We start from the raw sequence: 26,487 nt of genomic DNA on the forward strand, positions 1-26,487 counted from the left end.
TCTGCTGTGGTGGAGCTGCCGGTTGCCGGGAGGAATCCTCGCCGGAGATCCCGCGGGTCGGAGGTGGGCAGAGCTTCGGCGAGGCCTACTTCCGGTCCGCGGCCTGCAAGGTCCCGGAGCGGAGTAGCGGCAACCCCCGGTGATGTGCAGGCCGGGGGTGGAGCCCAGCGTATCGGATTGGCGGTGGAGACTCCCTGCAGACGGCAGGGGAGCGACTCAGGACGGATAGTGGAGGTGGAGTGCGGCGGCGGGCAGAGACGAGCGGGAGAAGAGTGCGGCGGCCCGGCGGCCATGGTGCGGTCCCGGATTACGGTCCCCTCCGGCGAGGATCGGGCTGGGGGTGGTTTCCGGCGTTTGTCAGAGGCGGGACGGCAATCCCGCAGTCGGCAGGGAGGGAGCCCAATGAGCAGGGAGGACGCAGCAGCGGCGCAGCAAGGATACCGGAGGCCAGCAGGGATGGACGGCGGTACGGCGCCACGTCGTGCCAAGAGACTGAGGTCCAGCAGGAGGCGTCCGGAGGAGCGGGGTGCGGTGACCATGGGGGTCGACGGCCGCCAGGTGCGGGCTGTCCTCTCGCTGGTCCCCCCTGTGGCCGGCAGCGGCAGTTCGGACTCCGGAGGGGATGAAGAGTCGATGGCAGCGACAGGCCGGACGGAGCGACAGCAGGATGATCGGGACACGGCTGTGCCAACGTCGGTGCAACGGCAGCCGGGTGAGCGAGCGACAGAAATGTTTAATGCTGTGGGTAGTGCGGGCGGGGGAGGGGGTTCCTCCGCGGGAAGTGTTGCGCAAGGGGCGAGTGCGGTTGGTCAATCTGGTCTACCGGGCCCGGATTTTTGGGGGCAGCTTTTGGGGGTGTTGCAGGGGTTGTCGGCGGAACGGGGTAGTCGGATTGGGCCTGGGGCTCCGGTGGGGGCGTGGGTGGCCCCCTCGGAGGTAGTGCAGACAGAGGCGCCGGGGCGTGAGGTTGCGGCGCGGGACACTACCGCGGCGGTAGATGCTGGTCAGGCGGCCGGTGGGGTGGCTGCCGTGGGTGCGAGTAAAGAGGCGGAAAAGGAAAAAGAGAAAGAGGATGAGGTTGTGCGGTTGGATGATAGGGCGCGGAGTGAAATTTATGTGTGTTTTGAAGGTCAGTTGGGGGTTCATTTAAAAAAGGAAGTGAGGGACAAGATTTGGAAAGGGGGGTATGTGGAAATTTTTTCCCTGCTTCCCCTGGAGAAGTTTAATTTGGATAAGGTGAAGCCCAGTGATACAAAAAAGGAGAAGGAGGATGAGGAAAAACGGAGGTATAGGTTGATCCCGAGGACGTTTACCAATTGGCTGCAGGCCTTTGCGATCTTGGCTAGCGTGATTGGGGAAAAGGAGCCGGAGCATTGTTCCGCTCTATTCGGTTATATGGACGCGATAGGGGAGGCGTATAGAGTATACGGCGGATTAGGGTGGTTAAGATATGACGAACAGTTCCGGCAACGGAAGGCTCTGCGGCCTGGTGTTCAGTGGGGACACAAAGATATTTCTTTGTGGATGCGGCTAATGACGGCTCCGGCTCAGCCCTTTCGAGGTGGTGCCGGGAGCCCGGGTGCGAGCGGCGGGTCCCCGGCTGGACAGAAAAAGGGGGCTTGTTGGCAATATAACGAGGGCCAGTGTAAGTTCGGGGCCTCATGTCGTTTCAAACATGAGTGTTCCGGATGTGGAGGTTCTCACTCCCTGGCAAGGTGCTTTAAGAAAGGAAAAGGAAAGGCGGGGGAGGGGTCTGGAAAAAGGGAGGACGCCAGTGAGGGTAGAGGCGATGCTTCCCTATCTAAATAGGTACCCGGACGTTAGAGCGGCGGAATTGTTGGCACGTGGTTTTACGGAAGGTTTTCGGATTCCGTTTGAATCTGAGGCGCCGGTGTTTCGCCCGGGGAATTTGAGGTCCGCAAAAGAACATCCAGCGGTGGTGAAGGAAAAGCTGCAAAAGTAGGTGGAGTTGGGGAGGATGGCGGGTCCATTCCAGGACCCGCCATTCTCCAATTTAAGGATTTCCCCCCTTGGGGTGGTGCCTAAGAAGGAGCCGAACAAATTTCGGCTCATCCATCATTTATCTTATCCATCTTATCCGGAGGGATTGTCGGTGAATGATGGGATATCACCAGAGTTGTCGGCAGTTTCTTATGTATCCTTTGATAAGGCATTGGAGCTGGTAAGGGCTGCCGGGCGGGGGGCCCTAATGGCAAAGGCGGATGTGGAAGCAGCTTTTCGTTTACTTCCGGTGCATCCAGAGAGTCTTCATCTCTTGGGGTGTATGTGGGATGGGGAATACTATGTGGATCGCTGCCTGCCGATGGGCTGTTCCATTTCGTGTGCACATTTTGAGGCATTTAGTACCTTTGTGGAATGGGTAGTCAAGGACGTGGCAGGGGTCCATTCAGTGATTCACTATTTGGATGACTTCTTTTGCGTGGGTCCGGCGGGCTCTTCGGTTTGCTCCTTATTGTTGTTTACGTTAGAGCGGATTGCGAGGAGCCTGGGTATTCCGTTGGCAAAAGAAAAAACAGAAGGGCCGGTGACTGCTCTATGTTTTTTAGGCATTGAAATTGATACACTGGCAATGGAATGCCGATTGCCTGAGGGGAAGCTTCTGGATTTGAAGGCGTCGGTGCGTTTTTTGTATCAGGCCAAGAAGGTGCGGTTGCGGGACTTGCAGTCAGTGCTCGGGAAATTGAATTTCGCTTGTCGCATCATGCCGATGGGGCGGATCTTTAATAGGAGGCTGGCAAGTGCAACCGCGGGGGTAAGAGCTCCGAATCACTTTGTCAGAGTGACAAAAGTGATGAAGGGGGATTTGTTGGTTTGGGAGAAGTTTTTGGACCGGTACAACGGTCGGACTCTTTGGATGAGCAAGGCTTTGTCCAATAGCCAGTTGGAGTTGTATACTGATGCGGCTGGAGCGACAGGTTTTGGGGCAATTTTTCAGACGCACTGGTGTGTTGGAAAATGGCCAAAGCTTTGGGTGGAAACAGGTCTGGTGAGGAATTTGGCGCTGCTGGAATTGTTTCCCATAATTGTAGCAGTGGAGTTATGGGGCCCCGATTTTTCCGGAAGAAGGGTTTGCATGCATTGTGACAACATGGCGGTGGTGCATTCCATCAATGCGCTGTCGGCAAAATCCCCGCCGGTTGTGGGGTATTTAAGGCACTTGGTGTTGCGTTGTTTGGAGTTGAACATTTGCGTGGTGGCTCGGCACGTGCCAGGGATTCGAAACGAGGTGGCTGACGCGTTATCACGGTTTCAGTTTTGCAGGTTCAGGAAGCTGGTGCCGGGAGCGGACGCGGATGGAGAACCTTGCCCGGACGGGCTGTGGGACCTGGCATCGGTGTAGCTTTTGAGGGGATTAGGAGATCGGTGTCTGAGGCTACTTGGTGCCGATATCAGGCGGTGTGGAAGGAATGGGCAGAGTTGGAAAGAAGGGACTTCGTGGAGTCGGGTTACAAAGACCGAGTGTTGGGGGTCCTGATGTTAATTAGTGGGGATTTTTCGGCAGGTCGGTCCGTTTCGGTGATGGGTGGCAAGCTGGCGGCATTGGCCTTCCTGTTTCAGATGCAAGGGGTCCGGGATGCGACTAAGGATTTTCTGGTGCGGCAGGCAATGAAGGGTTTTCGGAAAGGGGCCCAGTCGCGTGACATGAGGCGGCCGGTGTCATTGCCTTTGTTGGGGCGTTTAGTGGGATGTTTGGGGGAATTGTGTTCGTCTCCTTTTGAGAGGGGGTTGTTTTCGGTAGCTTTTGTATTGGCGTTTTTTGGGGCCTTTCGCATTGGTGAATTGGTCAGCCCGACTAAGCAAGCAATGGGTGGTTTGATGATGGAGGATGTAATGCTGGGGGAGGATAGAGTGGAATGTCGGCTTCGTTTTTCGAAGACGGATCAGAGGGGGCGGGGGCGCTTAGTGGTGTTGTTTGCGTTACCGGGACACCAACTGTGCCCGGTGGTACAGGTTTCGGAGTTTATAAAGGTACGCGGAGGTTACCCGGGCGTTTTCCTGCGGCATGCGGACGGATTGGCCTTGTCGCGTTACCAATTCATTGCGGTGCTGAAGATGGCCTTAGCTCGGGTGGGGGAGGAGCCAAGTGAATACGGGTCTCACTCCTTCCGGATTGGGGCGGCAACGGAAGCTGCCAGGTGGGGTTTGAGTGAGGATTGTATCCGGCGGATTGGGAGGTGGGAGTCTTCCAGGTTTCGCTTGTACATTAGGCCTCATTTGGTCAGATGATGATTCGGGGGTGGGGAATTCCTGTTTTGTGTTTTGATGCTGGTATGTGACAATTTTCTTGGCTGTTGCTGTTTTATTCGTGGTGTTTATATTTTGTAGGGCCATGCCTTGTGTGGATCCTCGGGCACTCCTACGTGTATTGGGGAGCGTTGCGGGCGGATGTGCGTCATGATGGTCGGCAGCTTGGAGTGTCGGTGACGGAGGCCCGAGTAAAGTGGCTGGGAATTCGGGGCATGACCTGGGGTAGGGTGCGCCCAGAGGTGGCTTATTATAGCCGTATGGATCGTGACCCGGATGTGTTAATTTTACACGTGGGTGGGAATGATTTGGGAGTAAGGTCGGCAAGGGAATTGAAAAGGGACATAAAGTTGGACCTGTTACATTTGTGGAGGGCGTTCCCGGGCATTGTGATCGTTTGGTCGGACATCATAGCTCGGACGCAGTGGCGTTTTGGTAGGTCGGTGGACCGTATTAATAGTGCTCGGAGTAAGCTGAACCGGGCAATTGGCAGGTTTGTGGCACGGAATGGTGGTTTGGTGGTGCGGCATAGAGAATTGGAGGAGTCCACGGAACAGTACCTAAGGGGAGATGGAGTTCACCTGACCGATGTGGGTCTGGATTTATGGATGTTGGGTTTGAGGGATGGCCTGGAGCAAGCACTTGGGGTGTGGGGGGCCCGGGCCAAGTAAGGTGGTCACTTGGCCGGTCTGTGGCGGGGGGATAGGTCCGTCTGAGAGGTTGGGAGTACCGACAGTCGGTTGGTTGGTACGAAGTCGCTCAAGGGGAGTGGCTTCGGAGTGGATGGGAACTTGCAGGCGGAGGTCCTGCAGGTTCTGGGTGGGGGTAATTAACGATGGAACGTTATTACCCCTCACCTTGGGCCGGTTGGTCACGGCCGAGGTGGTCCTCTGGGCCGGTTTGGAGGTTACGGCCGGGGGGTTAAGAATGATGGTTGTTTCCCTCTCGGATGGATCTATCGGTGGTTTTGGTTATAAGGGTATATATGTATAAAGGTTATGTTTAACAATGGGTGGCATGTTGAGCCACGAGTTTGGTATACATATATACGGTTAAATAAAAGCTGTGGCCATTCCTTGCAATAAAGTCGTAGTTATCGTCTTTATTTAAGTAAATAGGGTATGGGGGGTAGAACCTGTTAACCTGCTTATCCCTTATAGATGCGTCAAGAAGGGCAGTGAGCCCCATAGGGGTGAGCAGGCCCATGACGATCGGGAGGGTGCAGGGTAGTAAGGAGTTAAAAGGTTTTGGTTGGGGATGAGGGAGATAGATGGGGGCATGGGATTGGTGGTTGGTACTGGAGGGGGGATTGGTGGAGAGCAAGGAAGGGGTGGGGGCGTAGTTTGAGGTATAAAGAGAATGTAAAGTGTGTTACCTCCCCTTTCGTCGCTTGAACTTTGTGCCCGCCCTTATTATATATAAAAAAAAAAAAAAAAAAAAGGGAGAGTAATATATAAAAAAAAAAAAAAACTACAAAGGGGGTGATGGCTTTTTTGTCAAAAAAAAAAAAAAAAAAGAAAAATGTTTGTTTTGTTGTCACAGCGGGGGGATAGGTCCGTCTGAGAGGTTGGGAGTACCGACAGTCGGTTGGTTGGTACGAAGTCGCTCAAGGGGAGTGGCTTCGGAGTGGATGGGAACTTGCAGGCGGAGGTCCTGCAGGTTCTGGGTGGGGGTAATTAACGATGGAACGTTATTACCCCTCACCTTGGGCCGGTTGGTCACGGCCGAGGTGGTCCTCTGGGCCGGTTTGGAGGTTACGGCCGGGGGGTTAAGAATGATGGTTGTTTCCCTCTCGGATGGATCTATCGGTGGTTTTGGTTATAAGGGTATATATGTATAAAGGTTATGTTTAACAATGGGTGGCATGTTGAGCCACGAGTTTGGTATACATATATACGGTTAAATAAAAGCTGTGGCCATTCCTTGCAATAAAGTCGTAGTTATCGTCTTTATTTAAGTAAATAGGGTATGGGGGGTAGAACCTGTTAACCTGCTTATCCCTTATAGATGCGTCATGTCACACTTACTTTCTCATAACTGTCGGCTAGTCCACATTTTGGCAGACAACAAATAATGGTTATGTACCTTCCTTGACCCACGCTACAAAGACAAATTTGCTTCGCTACTTGTGGAGGCAAATAAAGATTGTACTACGGAAACATTCAAGAGGGCTGTAGTGGAGTAGTTGATGAAACGATTACCCTCATATCATGCTTTCATCAGAGGTATCGTGTCATCTCACGCAACAGGATTACAAGAGAGGGCTACGCATAGTAGGAGCAACACAGGCAGGGGACTAATGTGCCAAAACTGCTCCATTTTCCAAAAACTATCAACTGCAAATCAGATAGCGGTTGGGGGAACGATGACAAGGAGGGAACATTTAAGTAAGATGGTGAGGGACTATGTAGGTGACCGTATCAGCGTGATTTCAGAGTCTACTGTTCCCTTTAACTATTGGGTTTCCAAGCTCAACACTTGGCTAGACCTCGCGTTATACGCTTTGGAAGTGCTAGCTTGCCCTTCTACGAGTGTGTTGTCTGAGCGTGTTTTCAGCTCAGCGGGGTCAATAATAACAGATAGTCGCACACGACTATCCACGGAAAGTGCAGACAGTTTGACCATGATCAAAATGAACCATCAATGGATTGCCCCAGAGTATCTCAGGCCGCCTGTTAACAATACCCAATAATAAGTGTAGCCCCAAAATTTGGATTTCTTAAGTTCAAATAAGTTCCATTGTTTCTCATTCACGACTATTTTGTCTTCTATCATCTAATGACACCGCATGACTAATCTAACTTGTTATGCTGCTGCCATGTAATTGTTTGGCTTAATCACCCAGGGCAATATTTTTCAAGCCTTTGTACATTATGCACTGGCACAAGCACTGTCGAGGCTACACTGTCTAGAACAATTGGTCAGGCAGTCTCTATTTGTGTTCTTTATAGATGATGTGCTCCACTGTATGTTACACATGGCCCCCTGAAAAAACAGAATTTTTTTTAGCTTCTTGGCATATTATGCCCTGTTGCTTATGCTACCAATTTTTTTTAAATAAGCTGTTGGGTGCTTTTGGGAGTATCTCGTGATGCTTAGCTACATGGTGTCTGAACCACTACACCCTAGGGGAACTGAATGTATTAAACTTCTTGGCATGTTATGTCCTGTTGCTTATGCTACCAATTTTTTTAAAATAAGCTGTTGGGAGCTCTTGGGAATACCTTGTGATGCTTAGCTACATGATGACTAAACCACTACACATTAGGGTAGGGGTGGGGAACCTTTTTACTGCCGGGGGCCATCTGGAAATTTCTACGAACCATCGGGGGCCGAATAAAATTATCAATGTGTAAATTACCCGGCTACATTTGGTCAAACAATTAATTAACTCACCCCTACTGTGGTGGCCGGAGCTGCTTCTCTTTGGTGCAACGGTTAATTTTCGTTGATATTTATCATGTAGCTTCTCACAACTGCTTTTCCTGGATTGTCTCGGTCTGGAGCAGTCAACTCTTTGTGATAATAAGTTTGGTAAATCATATACATCACAACTGACACTGGGACTGCTATACATACATCACAGGAGGGGCTGGGGGCATATATATCCCATAGGAGACGCTGGGACTACTGTATATACATCACATAGTAGACGCTGGGACTGCTGTATATATATATTACAGGAGATGCCCCAGCCCCTCCTGTGATTTATATGCCCCCAGCATCTCCACTGATGTATATGGTCCAGCATCTCCAATGTGATGTATATGCCACCAACCCCTTCTGTGACGTATATGCCACAGCCCCTCCTGTGATGTATATTCCACAGCCCCTCCTGTGATGTATATGCCACAGCCCCTTCTGTGATGTATATGCCCCAGCCCCTCCTGTGATATATATGCCCCAGCCCCACCTGTAATATATACATTACAGGAGATGATGGGGCATATACATCATCCTGTGATATATATGCCCCCAGCATCTCCACTGATGTATATGCTCCAGCATCTCTAATGTGATGTATATGTCACCAACCCCTCCTGTGAAGTATATGCCCCAGCCCCTCCTGTGATGTATATGCCCCAGCCCTTCCTGTGATGTATATGCCACAGCCCCTCCTGTGATGTATATGCCACAGCCCCTCCTGTGATGTATATGCCGCAGCCCCTCCTGTGATATATATGCCCCAGCCCCACCTGTAATATATACATTACAGGAGATGATGGGGCATATACATCACTGGAAGGGCTGGGAGAATATATACGTCACAAAAGAGGCTGATGGCATATACATCACTGGAGACATAGATATGGCTTTGGAGTGCAGACAGCGCTGGGGAGGCAAGGACAGCACTGGGGGGGCACAGACAGCACTAGGGGAGCACAGACAGCATTAGGGGGCAAAAACAGCACTAGGGGGGCACAGACAGCACTAGGGAGGCACAGACAGCACTAGGGGTGCACAGACCGCACAAGAGGGCACAGACAGCACTAGGGGGGCACAGACAGCACTAGGGGGCACAGACAGAACTAGGGGGGCACTGCCAGGACTAGGGGAGCACAGACAGCACTAGGGGGGCACAGACAGCACTAGGGGGGCAAAAACAGCACTAGGGGGGCACAGACAGCACTAGGGGTGCACAGACCGCACAAGAGGGCACAGACAGCACTAGGGGGGCACAGACAGAACTAGGGGGGCACAAACAGCACTAGGGGGGCACAGACAGCACTAGGGGGGAACAGAAAGCGCTAGGGGGGCAAGAGGGGAAGCTGACAACACATGCAGAGCACAGACATTGCAACGGGGGCGCAGACTGCATGGATATCATTGGGGGCACAGCACTAGGGGTGGTACACAGCACTTGAGGGGAGTCACACAGCTTTGGGGGAGTTGGGGGCACACAGCTCTGGGGGAGTGGGGGGCACACAGCCCTAGGGAAGGAGGGCACGCAGACCTAGGGGAGGGGTGGGGGCACGCAGACCTAGGGGAGGGGGCACGCAGACCTAGGGGAGGGGGGGCACACAGACCTAGGCGAAAGGGGTGGGGCGCACAGACCTAGAGGAGGGGGGGCGCACAGACCTAGGGGAGGGGGGGCACACAGACCTAGGGAAGGGGGGCGCACAGACCTAGGTAAGGGGGGGCACAGACCTAGGGGAGGGGGGCACACAGACCTAGGGGAGGGGGTGGCACACAGACCTAGGGAAAGGGGGGGCACACAGACCTAGTGGGGAGGGCACACAGACCTAGGGGGGCACACAGCCCTGGGGGACACATTGGGGAGCTGGCACGCAGCATAGGGAGCGCGCATGGAGGAGCTGACACGCCGCATGGGGGAGCGCACACGGAGGAGCTGGCACGCAGCACGGGGGAGCGCACACGGAGGAGCTGGCATGCAGCATGGGGGAGCGCGCACAGAGGAGCTGACACGCAGCACGGGGGAGCGCGCATGGGGGAGCTGGCACACAGCAGGGAGGAGCGAACACGGAAGGGCTGGCACGCAGCAAAGGGGAGCACGCAAGGGGGAGCTGGCATGCAGCACGGGGGAGCGAGCATGGGGGAGCTGGCACACAGTACAGGAGAGCGCTCACATATCACAGTGGCAGCGGGTACATAGAATTGAAGCCGTGAAACTGCTGGTGGACTCCTGTGGGATGGGGCGCAAGTGCTAACCCCGCCCACAAAATAATTCCTGAGCACACAGGCACTGACCAGCATTCAGTAGCGAACGCTGAATGCGTGTCCTCGCAGCGCACATGGGGATTTAAAGGGCCGGCAACCGGCAAGACGCGGCTGCCGGCAGATTCCTGGAGGCCGTAGAAAAGGTCTTCGCGGGCCGTACACGACCCGCGGGCCGGAGTTTCCCCACCCCTGCCCTAGGGGAACTGAATGTATTAACCTCCTTGGCATGTTATGCCCTGTTGCTTATGCTACCATTTTTTAATAAAAAACTGTTGGGAGTACCTACTGATGCAGTGCTCCATAGTATCTGAACAATTATCCCCTGGGGAAACTGAATTTTTTTAAATCCTCGGTGTTAGCTAGTGGAATAAAGCCTGAGTTCCAGACTCCAAACCACTTCCCCTGGTCTGCTTGCTTCCCAAACTGGTGTGCAAGAAGGTGATGCATGTCTGAACCATTATCCCCTGGGAAAACTGAATGTATTAAACTTCTTGGCATGTTATGCCTTGCTGCTTATGCAACCAATTTTTTTAAAATAAGCTGTTGGGAGCTATTGGGAATACCTTGTGATGCTTAGCTACATGATGTCTGAACCACTACACCCTAGGGCAGTCATGGCGAACCTTTTGCAGGCCGAGTGCCCAAACTGTAGCCGTAAACCCATTTTTTTTTTCCGAAATGCCAACCAATCCTATTATGTAAATAATTGATTGTAACCTTACCTTTGCAGTCTTCTCTTCTCCTCAGCAGGCGGCATCACGCTTATGCATGCTTACCACACATTGAGGCCTGCGACGCACATCCATGCCGCCGGTACGTGTTTGCCATTTTTTACATGTACCGGCGGCACGGAGACACGTACAGCAATGCTACCCTATTGTAGCAGGCACACACATGTAAAACAACACGGAACGTGTGTCCGTGTCCGTTTGTACGTTTTCCAACATGCTGACATGTCCACGTATTCTCCGGCAGCACCCGTACCACACGGATGTAGTGTGGATGTGGTCCCATGTAACATGCGCCGGAGAAAACACACGTCAGAGAAAAAAAAAACTTTAACTCACCTTCTCCTTCCCTCCTGTCTCTGCCGCTGCTGTCACTTGCTGCTGACCGCTGCTCATTATGCTCATTTAATATTTACTTCACTGCGGCCGGCAGCAGCGGGGAGACGGCAGGGCTGGAGACCGAAGATCAGCACCACGGACAGCAGGAAGGACCACGTGAGTATGCAAATTATCGGTTCTCCATGTGTTATCGCGGATAGCACACGGAGAACACACGTGGCCCGCACATACCAGAGACACGTACTTACCTACATGCAACGCGCAGGGTAAATATGTGTCTCGCGGCACGTGCGTGATTTTCACGTGAGTGTGTCGGAGGCCTGAAGCTGAGCCCCTGCACTTTCCAGACACAGCAGTTGCATTGATTTTTCTGGAAAAAATTGCAGCATATTAGACAGAGATTTTAGCATGGAATGCAGTCAGATATCACCCTGTAATCCACATCTACATTTCAAAGTCTGAACATCTTGAAATCCCATAAAGATGTACGAGTTGCTCTCCTCCCCCTTCATTGTGTAGTTATGTCCCCCTTCCTGGCCACTTCCTGGTAAACATGTCACCCATCCTGATATATATTTCCCACATTCTGGTATATTTGTCCCCATCATGGCACCATCCTGGTAAATGTACCCCATCCCGGCATATTCCCCATCCTGGTAAATGTACCCCATCCCGGCATGTACCCCCCATTCCTGGTAAATGTCCTCCATTCTGGTAAATGTACCCCATAAATGTACCCCATCATTGTAAATGTATCCCATCCTGGCATGTTCCCCCATGCTGTTAAATGACCCCATCCTGGTAAATGTATAACATCCTGATAAATGTCACCCTTCCTGCTAAATGTTCCCCATCCTGGCATGTTTCCTCATCCTGGCATGTTCATGTACCCCCATTCTGGCATGTTTCCCCCCATCCTTTCATGTTTCCCCCCATCCTGGTAAATGTATTCCCCCATCCTGGTAAATGTACCCCTTCCTGGCATGTTCCCCTTCCTGCTAAATGTACCCCATCCTGGCATGTTTCCCCCTATCCTTGCAGCCATGTTTCCCCCCATCCTTGCAGCCATGTTTCCCCCCATCCTTGCAGCCATGTTTCCCCCATCCTTGCAGCCATGTTTCCCCCCATCCTTGCAGCCATGTTTCCCCCCATCCTTGCAGCCATGTTTCCCCCATCCTTGCAGCCATGTTTCCCCCATCTTTGCACGTTTCTCTCCATCTTTGTACATTTCCCCCATCCTTGCACGCTTCCCCCATCTTGCAGCCATGTTTCCTCCCATCCTTGCAGCCATGTTTCCCCATATTTGCACGTTTCTCTCCATCTTTGCACATTTCCCACATCCTTGCATGCTTCCTCCATCCTTGCAGCCATGTTTGCCCCGTGCTCTGTTTGTTTGCCCCGTGCTCTGTTTGTTTGCCCAGTGCTCTGTTTGTTTGCCCCGTGCTCTGAATGGCCCGTGCTCTGTATGCCCCATGCTCTGTATACCCCATGCTCTGTATGCCCCGTGCTCTGTATGCCCCGTGCTCTGTATGCCCCGTGCTGTTATTTTGCCCGTGCTGTTTGTTTGCCCTGTGCTCTGTTTGTTTGCCCCATGCTCTGTTTGTTTGCCCAGTGCTCTGTTTGTTTGCCCCGTGCTCTGTATGCCCCGTGCTCTGTATACCCCATGATATGTATGCCCGTGCTCTGTATGCCCCGTGCTGTTATTTTGCCCGTGCTGTTTGTTTGCCCCATGCTGTTTGTTTGCCCCGTGCTCTGTATGCCCCGTCCTCTGTATGCCCCATGCTGTTTGTTTTCCCCGTGCTCTGCATGCCCCGTGCTCTGTATACCCCGTTCTGTTTGTTTGCCCTGTGCTCTGTATGCCCTGTGCTGTTTGTTTGCACCATGCTGTTTCTTTGCCCCGTGCTCTGGATGCCCTGTGCTCTGTATGCCCCGTGCTGTTTGTTTGCCCCATGCTCTGTTTGCCCCGTGCTCTGTTTGCCCTGTGGTCTGTTTGCCCCGTGTTCTGTTTGCCCCGTGCTCTCCATGTTTGCCCCGTGCTCTGTTTGCCCCGTGCTCTGTTTGCCCTGTGGTCTGTTTGCCCCGTGTTCTGTTTGCCCCGTGCTCTCCATGTTTGCCCCGTGCTCTGTTTGCCCCGTGCTCTGTTTGCCCTGTGCTCTGCATGCCCCGTGCCCCGTTCTGTTTGTTTGCCCTGTGCTCTGTATGTCCTGTGCTGTTTGTTTGCACCGTGCTGTTTCTTTGCCCCGTGCTCTGTATGCCCTGTGCTCTGTATGCCCAGTGCTGTTTGTTTGCCCCATGCTCTGTTTGCCCCGTGCTCTGTTTGCCCCGTGCTCTGTTTGCCCCGTGCTCTGTATGCCCCATGCTCTGTTTGCCCCGTGCTGTTTGCCCCGTGCTCTGTATGCCCCGTGCTCTGTTTGCCCCGTGCTCTGTTTGTTTGCCCAGTGCTCTGTTTGTTTGCCCTGTGCTCTGTATGCCCCGTGCTCTGTATGCCCCGTGCTCTGTATGCCCCGTGCTGTTATTTTGCCCGTGCTGTTTGTTTGCCCTGTGCTCTGTTTGTTTGCCCTGTGCTCTGTTTGCCCCGTGCTCTGTTTGCCCCGTGCTCTGTATGCCCCATGCTCTGTTTGCCCCGTGCTGTTTGCCCCATGCTCTGTATGCCCCGTACTCTGTTTGCCCCATGCTTTGTTTGTTTGCCCCGTGCTCTGTTTGTTTGCCCCGTGCTCTGTTTGTCTGCCCAGTGCTCTGTTTGTTTGCCCAGTGCTCTGTATGCCCCGTGCTCTGTATGCCCTGTGCTCTGTATACCCCATGATCTGTATGCCCCGTGCTCTGTATGCCCCGTGCTGTTATTTTGCCCGTGCTGTTTGTTTGCCCCATGCTGTTTGTTTGCCCCGTGCTTTGTATGCCCTCGTGCTCTGTATGCCCCGTGCTGTTTGCCCCATGCTCTGTATGCCCCGTGCTCTGTTTGCCCCGTGCTTTGTTTGTTTGCCCTGTGCTCTGTTTGTTTGCCCCGTGCTCTGTTTGTTTGCCCAGTGCTCTGTTTGTTTGCCCCGTGCTCTGTATGCCCCGTGCTCTGTATACCCCATGATCTGTATGCCCCGTGCTCTGTATGCCCCGTGCTGTTATTTTGCCCGTGCTGTTTGTTTGCCCCATGCTGTTTGTTTGCCCCGTGCTTTGTATGCCCCGTGCTCTGTATGCCCCGTGCTGTTTGTTTGCCCTGTGCTCTGTATGCCCTGTGCTGTTTGTTTGCACCGTGCTGTTTCTTTGCCCCGTGCTCTGTATGCCCTGTGCTCTGTATGCCCCGTGCTGTTTGTTTGCCCCATGCTCTGTATGCCCCATGCTCTGTTTGCCCCGTGCTGTTTGCCCCATGCTCTGTATGCCCCGTGCTCTGTTTGCCCCGTGCTTTGTTTGTTTGCCCTGTGCTCTGTTTGTTTGCCCCGTGCTCTGTTTGTTTGCCCAGTGCTCTGTTTGTTTGCCCCGTGCTCTGTATGCCCCGTGCTCTGTATACCCCATGATCTGTATGCCCCGTGCTCTGTATGCCCCGTGCTGTTATTTTGCCCGTGCTGTTTGTTTGCCCCATGCTGTTTGTTTGCCCCGTGCTTTGTATGCCCCGTGCTCTGTATGCCCCGTGCTGTTTGTTTGCCCTGTGCTCTGCATGCCCTGTGCTGTTTGTTTGCACCGTGCTGTTTCTTTGCCCCGTGCTCTGTATGCCCTGTGCTCTGTATGCCCCGTGCTGTTTGTTTGCCCCATGCTCTGTTTGCCCCGTGGTCTGTTTGCCCCGTGTTCTGTTTGCCCCGTGCTCTCTATGTTTGCCCCGTGCTCTGTTTGCCCCGTGCTCTGTTTGCCCCGTGCTCTGTATGCCCCATGCTCTGTTTGCCCCGTGCTGTTTGCCCCGTGCTTTGTATGCCCCGTGCTCTGTATGCCCTGTGCTGTTTGTTTGCCCCGTGCTCTGCATGCCCCGTGCTCTGTATACCCCGTTCTGTTTGTTTGCCCTGTGCTCTGTATGTCCTGTGCTGTTTGTTTGCACCGTGCTGTTTCTTTGCCCCGTGCTCTGTATGCCCTGTGCTCTGTATGTCCAGTGCTGTTTGTTTGCCCGATGCTCTGTTTGCCCCGTGCTCTGTTTGCCCCGTGCTCTGTATGCCCCATGCTCTGTTTGCCCCATGCTGTTTGCCCCGTGCTCTGTATGCCCCGTGCTCTGTTTGCCCCGTGCTCTGTTTGCCTCTGCTCTGTTTGCGCCATGCTCTATTTGCCCCATGCTCTGTATGCCCTGTGCTCTGTATGCCCCGTGCTCTGTTTGTTTGCCCTGTGCTCTGTTTGTTTGCCCCGTGCTCCATTTGCCCCGTGCTCTGTTTGTTTGCCCCATGCTCTGTATGCCCCGTGCTCTGTATGCCCCGTGCTCTGTTTGCCCCGTGTTCTGTTTGTTTGCCCCGTACTGGCACTGTCCCCCCACACTTTGGCACAGCCGCACACAGCTTAAAAATAAAAAAAAATGTAAAAAAAACCCTCACCTTCCAGCACTCGCTCCACCGCTGCGCGCCGCTGGGTCCTCAGTCAGTTCCCGCGCGGCCACAAGATGCTGGTGCCGCTTTCTGACGCTCCTCCGTCTCCTAGGCAACAGGCCTGCGGTTTAGGAGAGGAGGAGTGTCAGAGGGAAATGTCTCTGCTCCAACACAACTTTGAACTGCCGGCGAGATCACACCGACAGTTCAAAGTGGCTGATTGTGGCGACTGCGCACGTGCCAGCAGCAAGGGCTCTGCGTGCCCAATCTGGCACGCATGCCATAGGTTCGCCATCACTGCCCTAGGGGAACTGAATGTATTAAACTCCTTGGCATGTTATGCCCTGTTGCTTATCCTACCATTTTTTTTTAAAAATAAGCTATTGGGAGCTGTTGGGAGTAACTTCTGATGCTGTGCTACATGGTCTTTGAACCATTCTCCCTGGGGAAAAGGATTTTTTTAAAATCCTTGGTGTTAGCTAGTGGAATAAAGCCTGAGTTCCAGAGTGAAACAACTGCCACTTCCACGGTGCTGCATGCTTCACAAACTGCGGTCTAGGAAGCAGGCGATGATGCCTCCTTCTCCCAACCTGCTTTTGGTCAGATGCAATCATCATGAATGACATCAGCTTCGATGTCGCAGCGTGGCGTTTATTTGTCCATAAAACATACATTTCTGAATCATTTGAATAGAATTTGAATAGAGGGCCACTGGAGCCAGTGGTGTCGGTGGAGGAGGAGGAGGAGGAAGAGGGCAAGGCCAACATACAAATGGCCACATTGGCAATAGCACTGTAAATTGTTATAGAGTACGTATTCCAACTTTCACACTAATGACATAGGGGACGCAGAAAACTACAAATGACTGCCATCCCTCCCCAATGTATGTTACAGGGCCCACCTGAGAGCCCTAAAAAGTCTGAGATTTGAGGACAGCCAGTGGCCCTTTCTACATTTGAATAGAGGGCCACTGGAGCCGGTGGTGCTGGTGGAGGAGTAGGAGGAGGGCAAGGTCAACATCCCAATGGGCACATTGTAGCTGACCTTTTAAAGTGCTGTCAAATTTGTCCCAAAAAAGGAGGTGTGAGACAGACACCAATATAATGTATAAGTTACAGCCCTATCTAATTGAAAAAGAAGGAAAAATGTAAAAACGAAACATGTGAGCATATGCTAAAGTGTTTTTTTTTAGGTTGGGGCATGATTTGACGTTTTATTACAGTTATTAGGCACTAGAAACTATTTCTTAGTAAATTCCCCTCTTTTACTTTGGTTTGAGAGCTGTTCTGGCGACTACGTAAACGCATACCTCCCAACCGTCCCGGATTCTGCGGGACTTGCACGATTTATCAGGGCTGTCCCGCACTCCCGCGGCTCACAGCTGATGTCCCGGCTCCTCCCCTCAGTGAAGTGAATAAATTAAATTATCATCGGCTCTGGATTTTCGGGTCGGCCGGGACTCGAACTCGTGGAACTGTGAGTTCTTTGGTTCAAAGGCAGCAGCTCTAACCACTGAGCTACTGCCTGTAATGAAAGCAATAGGAAGATTTTGTTATCTTGACCTCTATACTGCAGGTGAGACACCAGAAGCAGGTTATTCAGCTGCAAAGATGGATGGAGGGATGGATGAATGGAGGGATAGAGGGATGGATGGATGGATGATAGAGGGATGAATGGAGGGATGAATGGAGGGATAGAGGGATGAAAGGAGGGATAGAGGGAGGGATGGATGGATGATGGAGGGATGAATGGAGGGATAGAAGGAGGGATGAATGGAGGGATAGAGGTAGGGATGGATGGATGATAGAGGGATGAATGGAGGGAGGGATAGAGGGAGGGATGGATGCATGGATGATAGAGGGATGAATGGAGGGATAGAGGGATGGATGGATGGATGATAGAGGGATGAATGGAGGGATGAATGGAGGGATGAATGGAGGGATGAATGGAGGGATGAATGGAGGGATAGAGGGAGGGATGGATGATAGAGGGATGAATGGAGGGATAGAGGGAGGGATGGATGATAGAGGGATGAATGGAGGGATAGAGGGATGGATGGATGATAGAGGGATGAATGGAGGGATAGAAGGAGGGATGAATGGAGGGATAGAGGGATGAAAGGAGGGATAGAGGGATGGATGGATGATAGAGGGATGAATGGAGGGATAGAGGGAGGGATGGATGCATGGATGATAGAGGGATGAATGGAGGGATAGAGGGATGGATGGATGGATGCTAGAGGGATGAATGGAGGGATAGAGGGAGGGATGGATGGATGATAGAGGGATGAATGGAGGGATGAATGGAGGGATAGAAGGAGGGATGAATGGAGGGATAGAGGGATGAAAGGAGGGATAGAGGGAGGGATGGATGGATGATAGAGGGATGAATGGAGGGATAGAGGGAGGGATGGATGCATGGATGATAGAGGGATGAATGGAGGGATAGATGGATGGATGGATGATAGAGGGATGAATGGAGGGATAGAGAGAGTGATGGATGGATGATAGAGGGATGAATGGAGGGATAGAGGGAGGGATGAATGGAGGGATAGAGGCAGGGATGGATGGATGATAGAGGGATGAATGGAGGGATAGAGGAAGGGATGGATGGATGATAGAGGGATGAATGGAGGGATAGAGGGATGGATGGATGGATGATAGAGGGATGAATGGAAGGATAGAGGGAGGGATGGAGGGATAGAGGGATGAAAGCAGGGATAGAGGGAGGGATGGATGGATGATAGTGGGATGGATGGATGATAGAGGGATGGATGATAGAGGGATATATAGATACACGACAGATAATAGATAGATAGAGATAGAATCATAGATAGATATAATCATAGATAGATAGAGGGATAGATAGATAGATAGAGAGATAGAATCATAGCTAGATAGAGGGATAGAGATAGATAGATAAATACTGTATCTCAATGTTGGTGAAAGAGTCAGATTCATTTGTTCCCATAAAACTACTATAAAGAAATGAGGAAAAAAATACAAATACAATTTTTTTTTCTATCTTCACCACCTTGGATTCAAACCAGCAACGTTCAAAACTTGTGTCCAGCAACCTCCTGGCTTTCCTAGCTGCTCTAGCTGTTGAGCCACTAGGATTGATGATGTCAGAGGGAGGATTTCACATAAATGAACCTACAATGCAGCCTCTTACACAGCAGATTACACAGGACACAGCTACATTGTACAGAGCAGCATCTCTATGTCCTGTATTCTAGAGGGAGAGGAAAAGAGGATTTTTTTTCTTCTAATAAAGTTACTAAAAATAATAAAAAAAATAGAATAATGTAATTTTATTGCACTTTTTTATAAAATTATAAACATCACAAATCAGCAAATAACATGAACATATTTGGTGTCCCTGTAATCGTAATGACCTGAACAACACAGCGATCAGATTATTTATGGGGATCGGTAAATGGCGGGAAAAAAAAGGCGCAATTTATTATTTTTCTTTATTAAAACCCATAAAAAATGTAATAAAAATGGATCACTGAGGCCGTGTTCACACATAGCGTAAATGCTGCATTTTTTCTGCAGGTGTCCGCGCCACGAGTGCAATAACAATGTTCTCTGATTATTGCGTGTTTGCGGTATTTTTTATACATTGTCCCCCTTATTTGATACATGTTTGTTGCTGTTGTGAATCCTGACGCTTATAAAGAAAGAAACACCAAATCCGCACAGTTCAGCGGCGTCTTTACATGCACCAGGGGCGGAGATTTCAGGACGTCTCATCCACTTTGCTTGGACATTTAGTCCATATTCACATGTAGTGTAAATGCTGCATATTTTTCTGCTGTTTTTTTGCACATTTATTCTGCTGTGTTTAATTGTCCAAGTAAAGTGGATGTGGTTCCATGAAAAGACGCTCCTGAATTCTGTGGTTTTCAGGGGGGGAGGGGGGGTGTTCTCTGGAGGTTTCTATGTGGAGCTTAAAAAATGCAGGAAAAAGCTTCTCTGTGCAATAAAAACACTTAAAAACGTAGATTCACATCTGAACCAAAAACGCATTAAATAATGGAGAAAAGGCAGAAAAAATGCAGGAAAAATGGAAAAAACAGAGAAGATAGTTATTGTGTAGTTTGGTGCAGACAGAAACAAAAAGAAACAGAATTTATGCAACGTGTGAACACAGATTGATAGGCACAAATAAGCAACATGTCATATAGTGACACAGAAATATAAAAAAAATTCTGACTGCTATAAATATGAACAGTCCGGGGCATCTGCTGAATGACCCTTACTGCCAAATGGGTGTGTCTAGGGGTGTGTCTAGGGGCGTGGTCAAAATTTGCCGCGGCGCGCTGCGCACGCCGCATACTTTGTCCCTCTTTCCTTTCTTGAAAAGTTGGGAGGTATGCGTAAACGCCACGTGCTGCTCTGAGCACATTATTCAAAGACACCAGAAATGCAGTCAGGCACCTTCTACAGGCTGTTTCAGCCTTTTCCCATCCATTTCAGCCTTTTCATCAGTCACCACAGGTCACCCACAGGTTCAACGTAAAATCATTTGTTTCCCATAGACTTACACTGGCGGTCGAATATTTGCGAATACTCGAATAGCGACGAGGTGTTCACCGGATATCCGTCGAAGTGAATAATAGGGTATTCGATCATCCCTATTCGTAACCTTTCTGCAGTCCTTCCCCAGCAAAACCTATGGTAAAAAAAAATGCTGTGTGGACACTGTGTTTTTTTCCCCTACAGGTTTTGCTGCAAAACTTCTGCAGCAAAAATATGTAGCATGTCACTTCATTTCCACAGGTACCTGCGCTATTTTACAACATTGACTGCAATGTAATCATGAAATACCGCAGGTAATAACGCAGGTAGCAAATTATGTGCGTTTCATTGCGTTATTCCTGCAGTATTTCGCATTTTTCAGGACATAGTGATCATCATTACCCTGCGTTTTGCAAGGAAGGGATGTCATTAGGAGAGGAAGAGGAAATTGAGCAGAGAGTAAATACACACATATCACACTCACACACAGACACATACTGTACATATATAATGCACAGACACCTAGAAATCAGAAACGTACATATTAAAAAGAAAAAACGAAGCAGGAGCCTGGTATTCTCAGGCTGGGGAGGGCGAGGGCCATGGTTATTGCTCCCCCTCCCAGAGCCAAGAATATCAGCCCGTAGCTGCCCCGAAAATGTCGCATCCATTATGCGACAGTCCCGGTGTGTTACCGGCTCTTCCCGAGTGCCGTTATGCGGTGACAATCGGGGTAATAAGGAGTTAATGGCAACTCATAGCTGCCACTAAGTCCAAGATTAGTAATGGCAGCGCCTATCACACAACTTTACTAATCTGTAAGTGAAACTAAATAAACACACACCGAAAAATCCTTTATTTGAAAGAAAACACAAAAATGCCCCCTCTTTCACTACTTTATTAACTCCCTCAAACACCCAGTTCCGACGTAATCCACACGAGGTCCCACGACGCTTGCATACTGATCCAGCGACATCTGAGACATAGTACTCAATGCAGCCGCATTCCATGAATGAGGCTGCAGGGGTAACTCCAGGACATTTCTCATGGTCTGTGATGTCAACACATTACCGCTCATGAGAACTTCAAGGCCTCACAAGCGGTAATAGAGTGAAGTCACCGACCGGCAGTGACTCTGCGAGACCTCAGACTCAAGTTCCCGCAGGGTCACTGCTCTATCACACATACTGTTGGGGGGGGGGACACACATACATCAGAAATAAAAGCTGTTATATCTATCTATCCATCTATCCATCCATCCATCCGACCCTCTATCCATTATCTATCTATCCCTCTATCTATCAATCTATCCATCTATCCAGCCATCCATCCATCTATCCATGATCTATCTCTCTATCTATCTGTCGCGGGCGGGGAGGAGGGTGTCAGCACACTACGCTCACCCCTTCTGCTCGGGTCCGGCGGCTGCTGCTCAGTGGTGGCTCGAGCGGTGGGCCGGATGCCGGGGGTTTCTCGAGCGGCGCTCCTCGCCCGTGAGTGAAAGGGGGGTTGTTGGGTGTGGGGATGATTATTGTCCGTGACGTCACCCACGGTTGTGGTGATTTCACCACCGCTGCTCTATACGGGGCTCCCGGGGATGGTGATGCGGAGCAGCCAGGTGTTGTGTTGCCCCTCCGTGGGTAGGGGTTGGTGATCCCGGGGCCCGGTGATGGTTTGGGAGATGCAGGGCCTGGTGGGTGCAGGGGCGCGGGGGCAGCGCGGTGCCTTGCGGCACTGTGGTACTCACTAAGCCAGTAAACACGACACAGTTCTCGGTAAACAAACGGCTGGCTGGACGGGTCCCTCAGACGGTCCACGGTGCTGCGGTTCCCTGTAGTTAGCGGTGACGGTCTCTTCCCTGCACCTTTGAAATGTCTGTTTGGTAGCGATGGGTTCCCACCGGTTACCCGCTCCCCGACTGCAATCTGTGCCGGAGGAGCTCCACACTTTGCCCGCAGGCGCCGGCCCTGGGAAACTGGTGCCTTGGCGGTGGCGGTGTTTTCCCGTTGTGGTTGGACCTTTGCCGTCAATCAGGACTTGCTTGTTGGGGGATTTACGTCCCCTTCACTAACGGATTTGGCAATTTTCGGCGACTCCAAGCCTTGCCGGGATCCGAAAGGCCCCTGCCCTGGTGCTGACTGCCCTTTGTATACTGCTCCAGACCCCCGGGCACACAGCCTCTGTGGTCCTTTCAGCAACCTCCAGACAGTCCCACTGCAGACCTTCACCACCGTCTGCTGACCTTGCTGACTCCGTCTGGGCACACAGCCACAGACTAACTTCAGGCTGTACTAAACTGCCACTTTGCACTTTCTCTACTTTCACTTCTCTGTCACTTCAGCTTTCTGCTTCAGCTCCACTACACTTCACTTCCTTCCACTTCCTCCTCCCTGGCTCAACTGCCTGCTCCTTCCTGCCTCCAGGGCTATGAACTCCTTGGTGGGTGGACACCAACCGCCTGGCTCCACCCCCTGGTGTGAATCATCAGCCTCTGGAGGAAGGCAACAAGGATTTGTGGGTTAGCTGGTGTACCTGCAGGGAATGTGGGGTGTGTGTGTGTGTTGTGACCTGTGTCCCCTGGCTTGCCCAGGGCGACACATATCCATCCATTATCTATCTATCCATCTTTCTATTTATCTATCATCTATCTATCTATCCATTATCTATCTATCTATCCATCCATTATCTATCTATCTACCGTATTTTCCGGACTATAAGATGCACCGGACTAGAAGACGCACCCTTGTTTTAGAGGAGGAAAAAATAGAAAGAAAAATTAAAGTAAAAAAATATGGTCATGACACACTGTTATGGGGGGTGAGTCTGCTGCAGACACTGTTATGGAGGTTATATCCCCAAATTCTATACCCATATCCCCCATTCTGGGTCCCTTCCAGGTATATATGGCCCGCATCGTGGAATATGTATGATCTTCCAACCTGTGTGTGTGTGTGTTTGTATATATATATATATATATATATATATATATATATATATATAAATAAATATATAAATATATATATATATATATATATTTATATAATGATCCAACCCCATCCGGGTGTGCAGTAATGCCTTGATACACTATATTTATTTAATGCCTCACTTTTACAGATGTGATGCACACCTATCTTTCATTTTGGTCCTGCCTCTGTACTAGAAACTAGTGATGTGTCGGTCGCGAATGATCCGACACAAAGATCCGGCTCCCTGTAGTGTCTGACAGGAGCCGAATCACCAAAGTGAGCCACTAAAATCGCGAAACGGCTCTTTTCGCTGCTGAAACCCCACCCACTCTGCGAACTAATTGGTCTCTTGTAAGTGGGCATGGTTTAGCCGCGGGTGGGCGTGGTTTCAGTGGCGTCACTATAATCTTAAGGCCTCTGCCACACTTACGTGACAAAACGTAATGTTTTTGTAACGTACGTGTTAAAGGGGTGGTTTGCTCCCCGTGTGCTGGTTTTGTGGCACGTACATGTTCTCCGTGTGTTATACGGAATAACACACGGAGAACGGAAAGCCCCGCATCATCCGGCACTGTCTCTGGTGCTGAATGACAGCGTCCGGCCAAAGCCACGCCCCGCTGGCGCTGCTTCCGGCCCCCAATGTAGAAGAAGCGTTGTTCAAATTCACTGGGGGACGGATGCAGGGGACAGCCGCGGCAGAGACTGCAGGTATGGTGGAGGTGAGTATGTGTTTTTATTATTTTTACACTGACACGTGTCTTTCTCCGGCACGTGTCACGTGGGCCCGCATCCACACTATATCCGTGTGGTATGGGTGCAGGCCGTGTGACACCCATGCAGCCGGAGCAACACGGACATGTCAGCATTTTTAAAAACATGTAAGTACAGAACGGGCACACGTTACATTCCAGAATACTTACGTGTGTCCAAAACAATACATTGGACCACGTGGGCCCTTGTCTCCGGTACGTGAAAAAAAAGGCACACACGTACCGGAGGCACGTGAGTGTGGCAGAGGCCTAAATATATGTTCACCTTATTTAATAAGGAGCTGAAAACGATCTGAATGAGCCAGCTCGTTTTGGTGAGCGGAGCCATGGGAAGCGGATCACCAAAAAGAGCCGCACTGCCCATCACTACTAGAAACAGTCTCCCATATCTCAAGGACCTGCAGTGATGTAATGAAGAGGCGGGGCACAGTGCTGTTTTGTGCTATTCTGGCCCACCCCTCTTCATTGCATCACTGCAGGTCCTTGTCAGCTACGGGAGACTTCCTTTCTAGTGCAGAGGCAGGATCAAACTGAAAGCATTGTGAGCACTCAGCACAGAGACTGCGGGCTGTGCTGTGATGGTATGCCGTGCTCTGGCCCGGACACTGCAGTCATGTGCACTTCCTCCGGGCCAGACATGACTGCCATCGCTCCCTGCTCCTGCCTAATAAACAGCTGAGACACAGTCTCCCCAGCCGCTGTAGGAAGCCGGCGGCTGGAGCACCCATGTGTGTCCGCTGTTTACATTAAACAGGTATTGATTTGCTGCTCCTCACACCCACTTCTAGTCACTGACTGAAGAGAGCGGAGAGAGGTGGGCGGGGAGCGTCTAATGAATATTCGTTTACTTTAAGCAGCGGGCACACGTGGTTTCTCCAGCAGCGACCCTCCCTTCCTCCTGTGATCCCTCTCCACAGCCGCTCCCTCCCCACAGCTCCCTAACCTGCAGGTACCCCCCGCTTTGACATTTGGACTATAAGACGCACCCCACACTTTCCTCCCAAATTTGGAGGAAAAAAAGTGCGTCTTATAGTCCGAAAATTTACGTATCTATCTATCCATTATCTATCTATCTATCTATCTATCTATCTATCCATTATCTATCTATCTAGCTCTGTCTGTTTCTTTCCCTGTTTGTCCCTGTGTGTCTGTCTCTCTGTCTCTATCCATGTCTGTCTCTGTCTTTATCCATGTCTGTCTTTTGTCTGTCTGTGTTTATTTCTCCGTCTGTCTCTGTATCAGTCTCTCTGTCCTGTCTGTCTCTCTCTATCTTTGTGTCTGTCAGTGTCTGTCTGTCTCTCTCTTTATCTCTTACCCCGTGTGTCTCTTTCCCCGTCTGTCTCGTTCCAGTTCTGTCTCGTTCCATGTCTGTCACTATCCCGTCTGTCTCTTTCCCCATCTGTCTGTCTCTTTTGCTGTCTCTTTCCCTGTCTTTTTCCTTGTGTCTCTCTCTGTCTCTTTCCCTGTTTCTTTCCCTGTCTCTTTCCCTGTTTCTTTCCCTGTTTCTTTCCCTGTCTGTCTCTTTCCCTTTCTGTCTCTTTCCCTTTCTGTCTGTGTCTGGCTGCCTCTGTCTCTTTCCCTGTCTGTCTTTCTCTCTATGTCTCTTTCCCTGTCTGTCTTTCTCTCTGTCTCTTTCCTTGTCTGTCTGTCTCTACCTGTATCCCCACTGACATCATGTTACATCACACATAAGCTTCTTATATTAAGAATGCCCTTTGTTGCCTATAGCAAACAATCACAGCTCATATTAATGACCTGTAGCTCCCATTTCCATTTACTTTAATGGTGGCATGTTTTTTGGAGAGTAACTGTAAAGCGCAGGGTTTAATTTTCCCATCAAAACAAATCTATGACGTTCCCTGAGTCACATGAGGCATCTGTGCATAATTTCATGATTGTAAATGCGACAGTGCGGATTCCACACATATACACACTTACATACTTACACACATACATACACTCAGCTTTATATATTGGCTATATACGAGTGATTGCGTGCCCTTCGGGCGTGCGGTGGGATTACGAATCATGCAATGGGGTGTAACCACACATCAAACTGACCTCGTAATGGGTGTAACAATGCACCAGACTTGGTACGTGCAGACTAACAGCAAACATAAATAACTGGTGTATGTGTTCTGCCACTCTTACCTTGTGTATGAAAAAGAGAGGGAATAGTGGTATTAGTGCTTCTTTTTTCAATAGCGCTATCCAGATTGCGCTATCCATTCTCTAGGAGTAGTGCTATCGGATAGCTCTACACGTTCTCTTTCATTATCGGTAGCACTATGCAGATAGCGCTATCCGTGCTCTTTCATTCGAAGTAGCTCTATCAGATAGCACTAGCCCGACATAGTATTGGCTCACAATGTTGCCTCAGTGTTGCCTCACACAGTGTCTCCATCAGGGGACAGCTTTGTCATTAATACTTTTCGGGTAGAGCTATCCGATAGTGCGCTATCCATGAAAAAAGTGAACGGGTAGAGCTATCTCATAGCTCTATTCCTAAAGGAAATGAACAGGTAGACCTATTCGAAAGCGCTTCCCATGAAGAAAGTGAACGGGTAGAGCTATCCCATAGCTCTATTCCTAAAGGAAATGAACAGGTAGACCTATTCATAGTTACATAGTTACATAGTTACATAGTTACTTAGGTTGAAAAAAGACCTAGGTCCATCTAGTTCAACCTTCCTCCACCAGTTCTACATTTAGTCACTAAGTCA

Source organism: Anomaloglossus baeobatrachus, chromosome 5, assembly GCF_048569485.1.
Source record: "Anomaloglossus baeobatrachus isolate aAnoBae1 chromosome 5, aAnoBae1.hap1, whole genome shotgun sequence".
Lineage (NCBI taxonomy): Eukaryota > Metazoa > Chordata > Amphibia > Anura > Aromobatidae > Anomaloglossus > Anomaloglossus baeobatrachus.